The 17,792-nt window shown below is 45.9% G+C and overlaps 1 protein-coding gene across 2 annotated transcripts in view; it reads left to right on the top strand.

Annotated features, from left to right (window-relative positions):
- The first annotated feature begins 17,417 nt into the window (after window positions 1–17,417).
- LAMB4 (laminin subunit beta 4) overlaps window positions 17,418–17,792 on the top strand; it is a 132,623-nt gene continuing 132,248 nt past the window's right edge. For both annotated transcript variants that reach the window (XM_037070657.1, XM_037070658.1), the window contains exon 1: window positions 17,418–17,440. The gene's annotated coding sequence lies outside the window, so the exon portion shown is untranslated. The remainder of the gene's footprint in view (window positions 17,441–17,792) is intronic.

Here is a 17,792-nt window from a genome sequence, read left to right as displayed (position 1 = left end):
ATTAAGAATTAGGACCTTAGTCAAGGGAGTCTGAGCCCTGAGTCTCCAGCAGTCAGGAATGAGGCTGCACTCACGGGTGGCTGAGTAAAGGACCAGGCAAACAGGGTGTTTACAGGGGAGGCTGTGGGCTTAATGACACCACCCCAAGCTTGCCACTGGGCAAAGCCTCAGTGCCCTGTTTAAGTTGGTCCTGGGCAGTGGTTACCATCCTGACCTCAGGGGGAAGACTCGCCAATGTCCACTTGGTGAGTCTCACCAGGAAGGCAAAGAACTTGGGCTTGTTCCAAGTTGCATGGTGACACTTCAGTGTCTCCGTGTCTATAATAAGGGAAGAGCAAGCCAGGGGCCAGCACCGGGGGAAGCTCGTTGAGGGGAACAGTCCCAACAGTTACATTCAAATGGGTTGGTAAACTTTGATTATTTTACCAATCAAAAGTAGAAGGGTTTCCTTTTTGGGAATGTAGAGAGATTGCCCAGAATGACAGTGACTTGAGTGCTGGTGTCCAATCTGCCCAAAAAGAACTGTGCATTTTTCTTTTCCCAGCGGACCACCAGAGTGAATAGGGTGATTGTCCCTGGGAGGTGGAACAATACCTGGGAGCTGCCAGTTTCCTAGGGCAGGGGCTCCGGGGACTGGCAGTCCTGAAGGTGGGGGAAGGGGCAGAAGTGGTAGCAGAGACTGGCTGGGCCAAAGGGTCAGAGGGCAGCTCTGTGGCAAGAGGATGGGTGACAGAAGGATGTTTGTAGCTGGGACGATGCTGGATTAGGGCCTGGAGTTCAGAGTCTGGCTGTCCAGAGCTTAAGTGGCCAAAACTCTGAGTTCTCACATCTCCCACAAGAGGTTTGCCTGGGCATGCCCACAGGGGTAAAACTAGGGGAGGGAGCAGGGAAACCTTTCCATCGAGGCAAATTTGTTCACCATTAGATCCTTCCCGGGCAGCAGAAGCAGAGGGACATGGGGCTGAAGTGTCTGGGCATCTGGGAGGGAATCTCCTTGGTGTCCAGCATCCTCTCAGCACCCTCCAGCCCTGGGTGGTTTTGGTATCCCAACAGGATGTAGTCACACTGTCCTGCCATGAGGGGGAGCTCCCTGTAAAAAGAATTCTCTGGACTCAGGATCAAATGGGGCCTCTTCAGAGTTGTGAATAAAGATGGGGTCAGTTGGGTCACTATGATCATGGAAGGGAAACCCATTGGACCCTGCCAATTTTGCACAGTGGGAGATGACCTCATCTAATAGTTTCCATGCACCGTAAGCCTTAGCACTGATCACCCTCATGGAAGGATGGGCACAGGGTCAGGCAATAAGTAACCATTTAAGGAGAAGGAGAGCCCTGTACAATATCAGTGGCTCTGGGGGCCTTTGCCTCCCCTTCCCCCTCTTCCTCACAAATCCTGTTAGCTTTCCCCTGGGTGGCTGGGATGCCTCCTGGCGCATATTTCCTGGTTCTGCCCCATTCCCAGAAAGCTGGGGACCTGGGGTTCTTGGAGTAGGGACATACAGCCCAGATGGATCTTTGAAAAAGTTATGGATTTTGGAATTTACAGATTCCAAGCAGTTGAGATGTTTCAGTCGCCATGAGTATCTGGGCCTGCTTGAAAAGCCTGCAGTAGCCAATAAATTCCCTACTTTTCTTCCTGCTGCACGAAATCTTTAAGGAAGTTTGCATTTCAGTTAAAGATTCTGAACTCAGTTAGAGTGTCCTGGTCTTCTCCTGTTAACTTGCCTGTTGTTATTGCACAAATTTGTGGATGACATCCCTGTGATCCCTCCTCATGGGCAGTCACATTCTTTTCCAGGGGATCCCAATAAACCCACCCAGACTGGGGTCTGTCTCCACTAGTTCAGTGTGCACACGGTTTTTGGCCAAAGCCCAGGCCTGGTGAGCACAATACCAGAGCCTTGGCTTCTTTGTGTCCGCAGCGCTGCCAATGCTCAGGAAGCTTCTATGGAGTTTGCATGTGCCCAGGAGCTGGTGCCCTTCCTCGGGGATTTCAGGAAGCACTGGCTTCCTAAAGCACCAGGTATTCTGGACATTTCCATTTATTTGTTACTTTTTTAGCGGCATCGTGCCAGAAATCGGAACCACAATATCTCATCGGGTCAGGGGATGAGGAGTGACAGCAATGAGCAAAGTGCTAACGCAGGGACCATAGGTTTCTGCTGAGCATCCCCGTCCGTGGTGCCATCCGTCTCCTGCTGCAAAGGTATTTATTTGTCCAGTTTGGGACACACAGCCCAGGCGTGGCCCACCGACTCCATGGTCACAGACAGAGTTCCTCGTCCTCCTTACCTTCGTGTGTGGAAGCCCCGCTCGCAGAGCTCCCCTGGGCCATTGCGGATGAGAATAAATCTACCAAGACATGATCTGCTCGGGGAGGAAAGGTGACCAGGCCCTCAGAGGAGAATGACCTCGAACATTTCCTTCCTGCATCTTTACTGGGTTCAGCTCACACAGAGATACACAGTATGCACATAAAGATCAGCAACCAATGCTCAAAAGCTACACTCATGAGAAACTGACATGATTTACAGATAATGGCTGGAGAAACACAGGGATCGTCTCTGGTCAGGGTTGGCTTTGGCTCAAGTGTCTGTTTCATAGCAACAGGGCAGAGCAGGCCTCAAAGGAAACAATGTATATTCTTTCTCTGGCCAGATTCGCCCCCAGGAGCCATCTGTTCCAGTACAAGATCCTAGCTGCCTCTGGCATCATTCCCAGGCTGAGTCAGGTGGGGAGAGCAAAACAGCCAAGAGACTAGGAGACTTTTGCAGAAAGACTGAGGACTCTCTCAGGCTATGACAAAGCCGAGGGATGAGGGTCTTTCTGCCCCTTCTCTGAAGATCCCTAAGTCCTTCCCTGATGGCCCATCGCGACTGTACCTGTCTTAGGTTGCCCTTCCTCTTTTGAGGGGTCTTACCCATCATTAACTAGTCACTTCCCCAGGCCAAGCAGGGGAAAGTGAGGGAGACAGGCGCTGCACTCCTGCTAGGAGAGAATGTTCTGTCTCTTTAGTGGCTCATGTCCCCAAAACCCATTCACTCAGTCCTAACCGTGGGACCTTTTTGTTTATTAATGAGGCTACAGTCCCTGAAACCAGGCAGGAGAGCTCCCAACACCTGGAGGAAAGCCTTTCCTGGTGGCTTTAGTCCAGAGCCTGTCCTTTTTCCCTGACAATAGTCTTGCGATCCAATCCACCCTTTCTGCCTCTCCTCAGTTGCTTGCTGAGTGTTTGTATTCCCCAACTACATCCTAGGAAGGCTGGGGCTTGGCTCTTACACTCACCATTGTGTCGCTCATGACCAGAATAGAATGCCTAAGACTCATGCAGAAACACATATTGAGTGCCTAGTGTGTGCCAGATGCTGTTCTAGGCTCATAGTTGATACCAAATATATGTTGATTGAGAGAATTAAGGAAAGAGTAAGTGAACGATACCATTCCAAGATTCTTTCTGTAAGTCTCACTAGGGTGAGCATGCAACCATGTTTCTACATACTTCAGCATTTTTAAAAGATGTTATTTATTTATTTTTAGAGAGAGGGCAAGGGAAGGAGAAACAGAGGGAGAGAAACATCAATGTGAGAGAGAAATATCGAATGGCTGCCCATTGCAAATGCCCCAGCTGGTAACCAGACCCACAGCCCAGGCACATGCCCTGACCAGGAATCCAACCAGCAACCTTTCACTTTGCAGGATGATGCTCAACCAACTGAGGCACTCAGACCAGTAGTCCTGGCCAGGACTACTTCAGCATTTTTTAAAATCCTCACCCAATGATATGTTTATTGATTAGAGAGAGGAAGAGAGAGAGAAATATCAATGTGAGAGAGAAATATTGATTGGCTGCCTCCCATATGCACCCCAACCAGGGATCAAACCCAGGATCCAGGTATGTGCCCTGACCGAGGATTGAACCTGCAACCTTTTGGTGCACAAGATGACGCTGCAGCCAACTGAGCCACCTGGCCAGGCCATGCTTCAGCGTTTTTCTTTACATTTCTATCACCCTGTTAATGTGCACCTGACCTCTCTACTGACATTTGAACATATGCTTCCATCTACCTGCTGGAGCTCCTTTAATGAAGATGCACAAAAACCACATTTGCAGAGCAGGACTTTTGCATTCCCACTTTGGCCCAGGAAGCCACGTGAACACATTCATCTCTGGCCACACAGAGTCTCGAAATTCTCTGCGTATAAAAGGACTGGTCCTCAGCTAACCTGGTAACCTTTCACTTTGCAAACAATTGTCCCAGGCAATAGAGCTCACAGCCGAGGGTGCTGCTTCACACTCAATGGTTGTTAGTAATGAAAGTGACAAAACAGCCTCCCCAGATGACCAGGCAAACCCCTTCTATCTTTCCCTTGCCAGCATCACACATTTTTGCTGCTCCTGGTTGTGGCTTTTCCTTTGGACCTGTTGTTTTCTGTCTTCTCTGGCTAAATGGAAATAAGCTATAATCTCTTAAAAAATAAAAGATATCATTTTATACAACACTGCTGGATACTACGTACAGGAAAGCGGGCATGGAGCTACTCTTCACAACACGCATTTTCAAGTGCATTTTCAGAATAAGACATTGCTGCGTCAAGTGACATACAGAGATATCAAATAATCAGTACAAATAAAAGTAGCAGCAACTGGCATGTTTATGCTTTCAACGGACACTGACTAGGGTATGCGGTGTGGAGAGACTGCACAGTCTTTGGAGGAAGGCGATATGAGATTCCAGGTCTGTTGTCCCTCCAGCTCCTTCCTTCGCCTCTGCATCTCTCCCCAAACTGCCGAGGGCTGAACTGTGCTATGTGAGGTTACAGAAGGTAACATTAGAAGTCTCCTTTCATTTGCAATGAACCGTGGGAACACTCATGGAGCTGTGCGTGGGGACCTGCGAGAAGACCCCACTCATCTCCAGCTGTGGTGAACTGACAAAGCAAGAGTGACGCTGCTCCCCTCCCCTCTCTGGTCTCCTTCCCCCGCAAAGTCCAGGAACAAAGCAGGAAAGAAAGCAGTTTCATAGGTCTTAACACAATTTAAATCATTCAGGGTAAAACCTAAAATGAAAGGAAATGCCAAGTATAAATATGAATGAATGTGTCCCCAAAGCTCCATGTATGACTATATCCCCAGTCCCCAGTATGACTATATTTGGAGACAGGGCCTTAATGGAGGCAACTAAGGTTAAATGAGGTCATTGGGGTGGCACCCCGATCCCAGAGGGTTCACGTCCTTATAAGAGGAAATACTGGAGAGCTCACTGGCTCGCTGCACTCCCCATCCACCATTCTAGGGTACAGGGAGAAGGCAACCATTGACGAGTCAGCATCCCGGAGGCTGGTGCCTTGGTCTGGGACTTCTGGCCTCCTGTGAAAAAAAGAATTTCTGTTGTTCAAGCTACCGGTTCCATTTTATTATGGCAGCCTAATCTAAGACATAATCCTTTGCAAATCACTTTCTATTCTTTGACATTTTGTCCTCCAAAAGCAAACAATCATTGTGGTGTTTTCTACTTTATATGTGTTTTCAGCATTTAACCCTCTTCAGTTAGCAAGAACAGAGAAGAAAAGAGCTAACCGGGCTTTGGTGTCTGTTAAATGCAGGGCACTTAGGAAGTACTTGTGTCTACTGATACACTGCATATCCTTCCCATTCATACTCCCATCCGTCCTGGGAGGTGGCACCCTTCACTTTCCAAACATCACACAACCACGGAAGACCTCTGACAGACGAACTTGGGTGTGTCTGACTCAAAAATACAAGCTCCTTCCCTCATGAAATTATTTCTCCTTAGACCTGAGCTACATAAAATAAAGCTCTGTCGTTCAGAGGGAGGAGAGTAGGCCTATAGAATGAGGTCTGCCTTATAGCAAAGGATTAATATTTAAAAATGAAATGAAAGCCTATTGTGCCGTTTAAAGGTAAGTTCTCAATCCAAAACCGATGGAAGGAAAAGACACATGCCCGTGTCCAGGCCTGGACCCATGTCTATGCAAGAAGCGAGACCCCCAGCTTACCCTGCAGATTCAGGCACACGGTGCACAGCCCAGGACCGCCCACTCTCAAGAGTCACCCTGCTCTGCTGGCGGTGGGCGGCCAGATCTCTGGCAGGTAGAACTCACACTGGCAAGTGCTCCATAAAGTCCCTAAAACATTGTTGGGACTCGTCTGAGGTTGTCTGGGATGTGTACTGATCATTATTTTCCACAAAGATGGGAGGGATACCATGAGAATATGAAAGTCACACCCAACTGCTTACCCGCTGGACTCTAGTAGCAGCTCACGGGCAGACACAGCCGCTGGCATCTCAGCTCTCTGCCCAGCCCACCTCCGTCTCACCTCTCGCATAAGTAACCAAAGGGTGGAAGTAGAGGGCAAATGTGGCACTCTGGAATTTGCAGCTCTGCACATAGTTACTCCAGGCGATAATGGAACCTCCCATCTGCACCGTTTACATCTTTGGGTACGTGGGCAGGATTTCAGGAGAGCCAGTGGAGTAGAACAATAGTCTCTGTCTTCAAGGCACCTTCAGAGCAGTTAGAGAAAGAGATGAGCTCATGTCCAACAATTAGAGATCTAGGACCAGGCGCCATGATGGCGTATAGACTGTAATTACAAAGGCAGATGTCATTGTGAGCTGAGGTAAAGGAGGTGAATGGAATTTGGAAAGGATAAGGATGGAAAGAGGTGTGGTGGCCTCCCAGAGCTGCCCGTGTCCTAATCCCGGTCACCTATGCATATGTTAGGTTACATGGTAAAAATCTACTTTGCAAATGTGATCAAGTTGAAAATATTGAGGAAGGGAGATTTTCCTGGATTATCTGAACGTGCCCAATGTCACAGGGTCCTCATAGGAGGGACGCAGGAGAGCCAGAGCGAGAAGTTAGAAGCACAACAACAGAAGAGATTAGAGTGGAGGGAGGAAGGGGTGACAGAAGGCAGGAGCCTCTAGAAGCTGACAAAGGCGAGGACGTGGATTCTCCCCTCAGAGCCTCTGGGGAAGGAACCAGACCTGCTGGCACCTCGACTTCAGCTAATGAGACTGATGTTGAACTTCCAGCCTCCACAACCATGAAATGATAAGTTTGTGGTCATTTGTTACAATGGCAACGGGAAGCTAATGTGGGGGAGGTGTCCAATTCGGAAAAGCAGCAAGATCAACAAACCCAAAAGACAGTGACTCTAAGTAAAATAAACCCCTAATCCCAATATCGGGGACAGGGAAAAGAAGGATGAAAAGTGCGGTGCCATGATGTATTAGTTTGCTGCAGCTGCCATAACAACAGAAACACATTGTTTCACAGTCCTGGAGGCCACAAGTCCAAGATCAAGGCGCTGGGCAGGGCCATGCTTTCTCTGAAGGCATGAGAGAAGTTTTTGTCCCCGGATAAGGGGTAAGTGGAAAACATTGAGGAAGCTACTCCCAGGAGTCGAGCCAAGAGCCTAGTTAGCCCTGCCCTTCTCGGGAGGGTAGCTCGGGCCTGCCAGTCCCGCAGAGACTTTTAAACCTGTGCTCTCCTCCCACACATCCCTCCTGTGCAGAACAAGGTCACCACGTGAGGCCGTGGCAGCTGGTGTTCTTATTTCCGCCTCTGTCATGCCCTTGATCACTTCATTTCAAGGGAATTAAAAGAAATAATGGTGTATGTCATTTTATTTTAAAAATAGGTAGGCTTGTGTGGTTGCTTTAACCTCCCAAAAAATAAAAAAATAAAAATAGGTTGATAGTCAGTTACTAAATGCTGAATGCTATGATATTCAAATGCCCTTGTTATCCAGTATAGGAAAGAGAAGCATTCGTTCAATGAATATTGAGAGCCTATTGTAAGCCAGGCACTGTCTTAGGCTCTGAAAATGCAAGGGTGAACTAGGCATAGTCCATGTCCTCAAAGGATTTCCAGACTAGGCCTGAAGGCATGAGAAGAGTGAACACTCACAAAACAGATGGCAACTGCCACAGTAGGACACACACAGGGTGTTTTACTACCCACAAAGGGAGCCCAGCCCAGAAGGGAGAGTTAGGAAGTGTCCTGGAGGAGGTGCTGAGACTTTAGGGGCATGAAGTAGGTTATGGATCTTAGTCCATTCGAACTGTTACAACAAAGCACTATAGCCTGGGTGGCTAATAAATAATAGCAATTTATTTTTCACAGTTCTGGAAGCTGGAACTCCGAGATCAGGGTCCCAGCATGGTTTGGTTCTGCTGAAAACCCTCTCCCCAGCTGCAGGAAGCCAACTTCCTGCTGTGCCCTCACAGGGCAGAAGGGGACAGGGAGTCCTTTTATGAGGGCACTAATCCCATTGCTGAAGGTTTCAGCCTAATCGCTGAAGCACCTCCCGAAGGCCCCACCTCCTAATATCGTCATCCTTGGGGTTAAAATCTCAACATATGAACTGGGAGTAACCTGAACATTCAGACCATAGCAATGGGTTCAGAGACTTTTCCTGAGAAGAGCGAGATAGTAAGCATTTTTGCCTTTACATGTGGTGAGATCTCTTTCACAACTTCTCTGTCGTTGGAGTGTAGACATGGCAGCTGTACACAACACATAATGATCAGTACAGACATTTCAATTAAACCTAGTTTACGGACACTGAAATCTATATTTCATATCACTGTCATATGTCACAAAATATTATTTTAAAAATATTTTTAACCTTAAATGCCAGGCTTAGCTTGTTGGCCATTACAAAAGCAGGCAGTAGGACAGACTGGAACCAGGTCTCGGACATTGCTGACCCCTGAACTAGATAAAGGGGCGAGCAAAGCATCACATGGAGAGTAAGCAGCTCATGAGAAAAGCACGTACGCACATTCAGGAACTATACACAGTTGTTGAAGATTAATTTTTTTAAAAAACGTAACATCATGAGTCCTACACAAACATAAAACAAATATGTGCCAAAGATTTATTTAACTTATTAATTAATGAGTAAACCAGTAAAATATTATAACCAATTCAAAGGACACATTTTTTAAAATACATTTTATTGATTATGCCATTATAGTTGTCCAGATTCTCTCCCTTTGTCCCACTCTGTGTGGTACCTCCATTCCCTCTGGCAATCCCCCCTTAGTTCATGTCCATGTGTCATGCACGTAAGTTCTCCGGCTACTCCATTTCCTACTCTGCCCATGACATCCCCTGTCTATTCTGTACCTACTAATTCGTGCATTTCAATCCCTGCACATTTTCGCCCATTCTCCTCCTTCCCCCTCCCACCTGATGACCCTCATGTGGTCTCCATTTCTGTGTTTCTGCTCCTGCTCTGCTTGCTTGTTTAGTTTGCTATTTGGATTCAACTATTGATAGTTGTGAATTTATAGCCATTTCAATGTTCATTGTTTTGATCTTCTTCTCTTTCTTATACAATGCCCTTTAGCATTTTATATAATAATAGCTTGGACGGTGAATTCCTTTAGTTTTACCTTGTCTTGGAAGTACTTTAGCTGCCCTTCAATTCTAAATGATACCTTTGCTGGATAGAGTAATCTAGGTTGTAGGTCCCTGCTTTTCATGACTTTGAATACTTTTTACTAGACACTTCTGGCTTGCAGAGTTTCTTTTGAGAAATCAGCTCACAGTCTCACGGAAACTCCTTTGTAGGTAACTATCTGTTTTTCTCTTGCTGCTTTTCAGATTCCCTCTTTATCTTTAACCTTTGGCTTTTTAATTTGATGTGTCTTGGTGTATTCTTGTTTGTATCCATTTTGTTTGGGACTCTCTGTGCTTCCTGGACTTGTATGTCCATTTCCTTCACCAGATTAGAGAAGTTTTCTTTCATTGTATTTTCAAATAAGTTACCCATTTCTTGCCCTTCTTCTTCTCCTCCTTCTGGCACCCCATAATTCAGATGTTGGTACATTTAAAGATGTTCCAGAGATTCCTTACCCTTTCCTCATTTTTGAACCCTTTTTCCTCCCTGCTGTTCTAATTGAATACTTTCTCTTCCTTATGTTCCAAATCATTGATGTGATTGTTGGCTTCATCCCCTCCACTGTTGGTTCCTTGTAGAATTTTCTTTATTTCACTTAGTGCAACCTTCATTGCTGCCTGGGTCTTTTGTATGCTGTTGCAGCACACAGTGAGTTCTTTGAGCATCCTGATAACCAGTGTTTTGAACTCTGCATCTGATAGGTTGCTTATCTCCATTTCATCTAGTTCTTTTTCTGGAATTTTGCTCCATTCTTTCATTTGGGCCATATTTCTTTGTCTCTTCATTTTGGCAGCCTTTCTGCACTTGTTTCTGTGTATTAGGTACAGCTGTTTTGACTCCCTGTCTTAGAAGTATGTGGCCTATTGTAAAACAGCACACCTATAAGTTGTATGGGGCAGAGCCTTAGGTAGTCACCAGGGCAGGGCAACCCATGTCACTGCTTTGTGTCTCGTTGTGGAGGAGGGCTTTGAGAGGGGACAATGCCTCTGCCTGGCCTCTGGAGATTTTCCCAAGAGGAAGCTCTTCCTCAGTACTTGCTGTGTTGCCAGTCACTTCACTTTCTCCCTGTTTGCCACTGGTGTCCTTCAGCTGCTGCCCTGGTGCTGAATCTCAGAGAGAGTGTGTCTGCATAAATCTTAAGTCCATGAGTCTTAAGTCCTAAACCCTTGAATAGGAGTCTCTAGAGAATACTGCAGTTTCTTCTAGAGCCCCAACCCTCACTGGTTTTTATAGTCAGAAGTTATAACAACTTATCTTAATGTCACTGGAACCCTGGGCTGTGTGGTCTGATGTGGGATCTCTTGCTCCCAAGGTATTTCTCCCGATTTTTACCCACCATATGTGGATGTGGGACCATCCGCTTCATATCTCTGCACCTCTCCATGCCTCTCTGCATGTCTGCCCTTCCCACCCATCTGGATGAATGTGGCTTCTTTAAATCCTTTGTTGTCAGACTTCCATGCAGCTCAATCTTCTGACAGTTCTGGGTAATATTTGTTTTAGTCTCATTGTACTTTTTGCTATAGTGGTGCAAAGAGGTGGGGCTTGTTTACCTATACCTCTACCTTACCTGGAGATCCAAACTTTTTAAAAACACACATATATAAGCTATCAGAAATGTCAAAATCAGTTGGTCAACGTCTAGAAGGCAATGTCTAGAAGGTACACTTTGCATTCCTATGAACATGACTCATTTGCATTATCAGTAACCAAGAGCAAGCTCCTTACTTCTTTGTGCCCCAGTTTCCTCATCTATAAAGTAAGAATAACTTAGTATACTTCACGGGATTGATGTATCCGAGTGATTTAAATGATTTAGTATGCCTCATTATTCCACTAAATATTTCCATTATTCTGGACCCACTGAAACCTTAAAGTATGCTAGCGTGACACTGTGTCACAAAAGCACCACAGAGTGAAACAATAGAAACCTGGCCAGGTGCAATATGCTGTTAGTGTGGCAAAGATGGGTGAGGGCTGTTGCCCCATGTGCAGTGTAAGCTGAATCCTTTTGGTGTAGGTTTTCGTTTCCTCATCTTGAGGGCAACAAGAACTATAGTTATCTTTGACTTTGTTAACAATTTTTACTTAGAAGTGACAGAGTTTTCACATTATCAATAACTTAAAATTTGTTGCATTCTACCACCTTCCTATAGGGATTAAAATGCATTTACAAATGCCGATAGGAATTATAAAAGCTCACCAATGGCCCTGGGTCACCTGGCTGTCTCTTAAATGGCCTCTGAGCTCCGTCTACCTCTGTCTGGTAACAGGAGCTCTCCAAGGCAGAGTCTGAGGTGGAAGCTGCCAGGAGCTCCTCAGGCCCAAGTACCTGGAGGCTGCATGGATTGTTCCATCTTCCTCTGTAAGGAAAGGAATTAGGAAAGTTGGTTATAAAAGAAACCAAAAGGTAAATCTGTTAGTATTCTCTCCAGGTCCCAATGAGCTCTCTGCCTGGGGTCACTCAGAGGTAACACACGGCAGCTGACATGGGTCCTGACAGAAAGGGTTTTGTGGCTTTCTCACCACCTGAAGATGTTGTAGGCGGGTCCACACCCATCTGTCCTTTCAGAGTTTGACAGCACGTGCCATCTCCATTAAGCATTGAGATCTTGGGTCATTCAGGGTCACAGAATCTTATTAAAGGCTGGTGAGCTGTTTTAATGTCTTCTCAGACTTACTAATCCTCCACACAGCCCACTGGGATGTGTAAGCCTCCTGGTCCCCCATGAAGACTGCTTAGCCCTCATGAAGTCTCCTTGAGTTTGGGCGAGTCTCTGTGGGTGCTGCTTCCTCAGCCCTGCCACCAAGGAGGAAAGGCAGGTGGGGTCACCGCTGGACAAGGCTCATCAAAGAATTCTGGTTGAGATAATGCTGCCATCTCTTATTTTCTTTTCCGAGAACATAATGGCTTTATTGCTTTCCCTGAACAAGACTAAATGCTCATATCTTCCCGGGCTGCCTACCTAGGAGTACGCAATGTTCACTTCTCCCACGTTTGAGTTCAGGTGAATGCATTGAATTGTGTACCTCTAACAAGTGGACTTTATGGTGTGGAAATCAAACCTAAGGAAATGTGCCAGCTTTGAAGCAGCAGAGTGGGGATTCCACACCGCTGAGTCAGGGACTCGGCCGGACCCTCGGCCGGACCCTCAGCCGGCCTGCCTCTGTTTCTCAGATGAGAGCGAAAGGAAGAGCTGGCAGCCCTGAAATGGAAAGACACGAGCCCAGTTGTCCAGGAGTTGCTTTCCAGTATGCGCATGCAGGGCACAAAAAGTAAAGCCAACGGTGGCAGCAATTTAAAATGTAGCAATAACTTAAACACAATTATATAACAAGTCAGAACCTTTGAAACACACTCCGAAAGAGCGGAAGGGTCAATAAAACTAGTGTTTGGAGAATGTTTGTTAAATCTATTCTCTATTTACTCAATGTTGTGTGAAAGCGAATGTTTCGTTTTGGCTTAGTGCACTACCATTATCTACCAGGAGGGTATTTATTCTCCATTAGCTTACAGGAATCCTAAACACATCTTTTCAAGCAACCAACAGACTTGCCCACTGAAACTGCACGTGAGGTTTGAAATGGAAATTTTAATATTTGATTAAATGAATGATTCACCCATCATTCACTGATGGGTGAATGAAATTGAAGACTCTGACTTAGTTTCGCCTCTATCCTATAAACCTTCTTGGTAGGAGAATCAATCCCAAGCCATATAGGTCCCCGAACCACTGGATCCTGCCGTCCCCACAGTAGCCGTACTTGCTGAATCACAAGGCAGACAAAAGGCGTGTGAGAGATCTTTAGGATGATCCTGAGTCAGTTGGGATCTGACAGAAATGTTGCAAGGCAGAAAGGAACCATTCTACCTGGTTCCCCTAGGAGTGGACTGGGGGTGGGGGGGACCTCCTGCTTCTTCGAAACAAGCCCCCTCTGGTGCAGCGCAGTTTGTAGCCGATAGGTATCGAGCTGTCTAAGAATGACTACTGAAGCATGAACCAGCAAAAAAGGAATGCATAAAACAGGGAACAAAATGCCCCTGCATTAGCCCTGGCAATTAAAATTGGCTTTAGAGAAAACGAGAAGGATTAAGGGAAGAAAATTAAGAAGCTGTAACAGATGCGGGAATGGGAATGAAACAAAGGCAAACGACATTTTCTCAAGAAAGGCAGATGGTGATTGATTTTTAAAAATGTAGCAGTTGACTGAAGTTACCGCAGGGGCTTGTTAGGGCATAAAAAGTTATTCTAGCTGTTCTAAGATATTAGATTCCAGAGAAGATTGTCGTGTTCTTATCTGGAATATTTTCCTCCCAAGAAACTCCCTCTGACAACTTTCCTGTGCCCTCCAACTCTGGTAATTTACCGGGCTTGACAGAAGCCAACCTGAAGCAGTTCAATTCATGTGCCCTTAAATTTTACAACATAAATTCTAAATCTAAATTAGGATTTAGATTTTTTTCTGACATAAATATAACCATATAAATTTGTTAGCAGCGTCTGCAATTTAATATCAGTTCATTCAAAAAAGGAAGTGCCAACCATGTGCACTAAGGTTGGCACTTGAGAATACAGTGTGGTATATTTTAAATTCTTGGCCAAAACCTTGTGGTGTAGGAGATCATGCCCAAGCGAATTCGTCACAGCTGGGCAAATGACAAGCTGTCCATCCGTACTCTAAGACTAGAGAAGGGGGCAGAAAACCGACCAGGTTCATCTCAATTCTGGCATAGCCGGCTCTGTGGAGATTAGGCAAGACCTAGCAGAGGAGAATCCATGCAACATTCAATATTGAGGATCTGTCTGCTGTGGCAGGATGGTAGGATGAGGCTGACACAAAGGAGGACCCACCCCAAAGGAAAAGACAAAGGTTCCTGGTCGAAAGAGAGGGCTCAAGGTAGACCCAGTGAAGTCTCCATATACTGGGCCAGGCTTCCTAGTAGGAATAAAGGACCCTCGACAGAAACCCAGTCCTGCAGAACAGGAAGAGGCTGCATGGTGAGGGAGAAGTGCTGCCCCCTGCTGAGCACTAGCATACCCGGAGCTAAGTATCTGGTGATAATGAAGAAGATCAAAGGAAACATGGGAGTTTACCTGCTGGAACTGAGCCATTGGCTTCTGGGCAGAGGAAACGTGAGCACTACTGGACCCAGAGCGGAGCAGTAACCATGGGTCTTCTCTCCCACCCTTGCCATTGCTCAGAGTATTGCGGGGAGGCTGACACCAACATTCCACTGCAAAAGAAAGCCTGGCGCTCTTTCATCGTACTTTTAAAGGAGGAACAGCCAACTCTGCCTGGAGGAAACAAGGAAGCCTTTACAAAAGGTGAAAGGTAAAGGTAAAGTGGAGAATGGTGCGCCATAAAGGTGACGGTCTACACGAGGCCAGTCATAGAAGTGTGTGGCATGCCCAGGGGCAGCATGCATGGAGCCGAGCTCCCACGGAGGGAGCGTGGAAAGCGGCCGGATTGTGAACAGGCTTTGTTATGCCACAGTAAGAAACTGGAGACTGTAAGTAAAAGGGAGCCAAGAAAGGTTTGTAAGCAAAGAAATAACACGTGGAAACACGTGTTCTCTGGTGACAACGAGGAGAATGGCTCGGAAGACTCGAGGACGAGATTTAGGAGACAACCAGAGTCTGTCAGAGGGAGCCGATGGCAGCCCCCACTGTACTGCTGCCAAGCTCTAGGGTGAAGAAGAAGTGGGCTAGAAACGGCATGCGGAAGCTGGGGGTTTCTGTCATAGTATTTTATCTCATCCTGGAAAAGGCTAAGTTAAGAGTCACCCTGAAAATATAATGTTTTAAAATGTTCTGCATTAAGTAATTGAGGTAGCATAACTTTGTTTTCATCATCAAGACCTGGCCACAAAAATATTAAATTTGGGTTTTCTAAGCAAAATAATACAGTTTAGTCGATACTATTTAACCTTCTTTCTCCAACCTCCTCTCACACCCCGTTCCCACCCCTACCCCTGTTCTTGAAAGGATCATAGGTGTAAACAAGCCAGTGAAAATTTTAAATCTTCTGACCAACAATGTTGAGTAGAAATAGTGATGATCAAAGAAGGAAACGCTGAGTCTGTATGTCCTGCCTTTGGGTGATGCTCTGAGACCCAGGCTGAGCCCTGCAACTTCTATCTGAAAGGACATGATTGTGTCCTAGAGCCCGCAAACCATGGCCCCAGGGAAGTCCCAACTGCTGTGCAAATCACCAGCGGTGTCTCTGCTGAGGGGAAAACACAGGGACTTTGGGGGAGCAGTCAGAGAAATAGCTAATGCTACGTCCCTTTTTGTCGCTGAACTCCATCGATGGTTCAGGGAGGCCAGGCTCAGAGACTTTGATTCTATGTCTCAGGAATGAAAGGAAAAGAGAGAAATTAAGCATAGCTGAGGTTCCTAACTTGCACAAATGAGTGGGTAAAGATGCTGTTCCGTTCACTGAGATGGTATGGAAATGAGGAAGATGGACGGGTTTGAACAACTGTGGACATTGTGTGTTTGAGGTGACTTACTGGTGACTCATTGGATAGAGTTATCAAGAGGCAGTTGGAAACATGGAATTAAAATGTAGGTGTAGGTGGGGTTAAAAGCAGAGAAAGAAGAGGTTTAAGCCATTAAACTATCCAAGGGGTTGCCTGAGGAAAAGAAGAGAAGGAGACACTCAGGAGATAAAGCTGAGGAAACACCAATGTCCAAGGGGAAGGTGGAAAAAGAGAATGTTTCCTGTTTCATCTCCTTGGTATATAAGAATATGAACAACTTTGTTTGCTGGGTGACTTACTGAAATACTCAAACCCAATTAAATAATGAAATAAGAAAATCTATCTGCCCAATTTAGGAAGCACTTAATAGTATCATTTTCAGAACTTCTATGTTATAACATGCACCACCAAAGTACCTAGGTAATGGTAAAAATGGAGAGAAGTTTTTCAAGACTTCTTGGAATTCTGAAAGACTGGCTCTTTTCCATCCTGAGGACGAACACGTGTTGCGTTGCGGGCTGCAGTTACAGGCAAGGTTGCAGCGTCCGGGGCCAGCCGGGATCTAGCCTCCTGAACTTTTACTTTCTTTTTTATTCTTGTCTGTTCAATATGAGCTGTTCTTCTTCTCCTCCTTCTCCTTCCTCTTCACAGATATCAGTCAGTGTAACAGGTTAGCTAACTTTGTCTTAGTGTTGTATTTGCAGAGATAAATTTGCTACTCAAATTCTAGGAGCCAAAATATCCCATGGACTGCCCCGCCCCTTCTCCATGAGTTTCAGCAGACACAGATTCCTCTCTGCATATGCCCAGAACCTTGGTCTGAAGGCAAAGCTGGTCTTAAGTCTTTCACTCAAGCAAAAGACTCTACAAGTTAGTGAATCATAAAAACATCTGCATTTATCAACCGCTCTTTTTCAGGTTGAGAGTTTACTTTATGAAGCATTATTGTTGCAAGTAGGAAGTAAAATGTCTTTGAATAGGTACATGCTTTTTACTCAAGTGAACTTAGAGCATCTCACTCCAACAATTCATTCATCCCTTGAGCGGGCGTTGCACCTCGTGGCTTTCGTGAGCCCAAGGTAAGCATTGGTTCTTCGTGCGTCTCCCTCCTTAACTTCCACTGTTGGAGCAGGCACAAGTAACCTACACACCCAGTTAGAAATTTGGTAGGCATGTTCCACTTTGTTGCTGGAGCCCCTGATCACAACTTCTCAGAGTCACTATTTTCCGAAGTTTGGCACGGAAATGAACATTCGCTGTAAAATCGAGCTCTCTTTCCCTCTGTATACTGGTGTGTGTGTGTGTGTGTGTGTGTGTGTGTGTGTGTGCCAAAATCTAAGGCAAGTAACTTCACAAATCACGTCTTTTGGCAGGTTTTGGAACACCTCCCGTCTTTTTTTCCCTACCCTTAGGTGCCTCGGGGCAAATGTTTTCTGCTTAAATTGACTCTCACTTTCAGGTGTGCCTTTACACGCCCTGCCTGCTGCCTGCACCTCTCAGCCCTCTCAAATCCCGGTAAGTCTCACTTCCATCTCGCTGGCAAGTTGGCCTTTTGGGGATCAAGTGAAGGTATCAGCAAGTGAAGGTACATGGGGAACCAGGACGAGTATAATGTATCAGAATATAGAGTGTGATTGTTACTTTTACAGAATGATCAATGATCAGATAACATAGACAGACACATTCATGGAATGCAGTATCCAATGGGGAAAGTAGAAGCTTAATGCACAGTGGATGCAGCCAATGACTTGAAATTTTGTTTGTTGAAGGAAGCATCAAATGATGTGGTGTTGAACTGCATAATTTTAAATCGTGTATTAGGTAAATGCTTATTTTATTATGGTGATACAACTGGTGACAATTTAGA

The sequence above is a fragment of the Sturnira hondurensis genome, unplaced genomic scaffold, assembly GCF_014824575.4.
Source record: "Sturnira hondurensis isolate 20B ecotype Veracruz unplaced genomic scaffold, ASM1482457v3 Scaffold0018877, whole genome shotgun sequence".
In the NCBI taxonomy this organism is placed as follows: domain Eukaryota; kingdom Metazoa; phylum Chordata; class Mammalia; order Chiroptera; family Phyllostomidae; genus Sturnira; species Sturnira hondurensis.
Note: the sequence above shows the minus strand (reverse complement) of the source record. Positions and strands in the feature narration are given on the sequence as shown.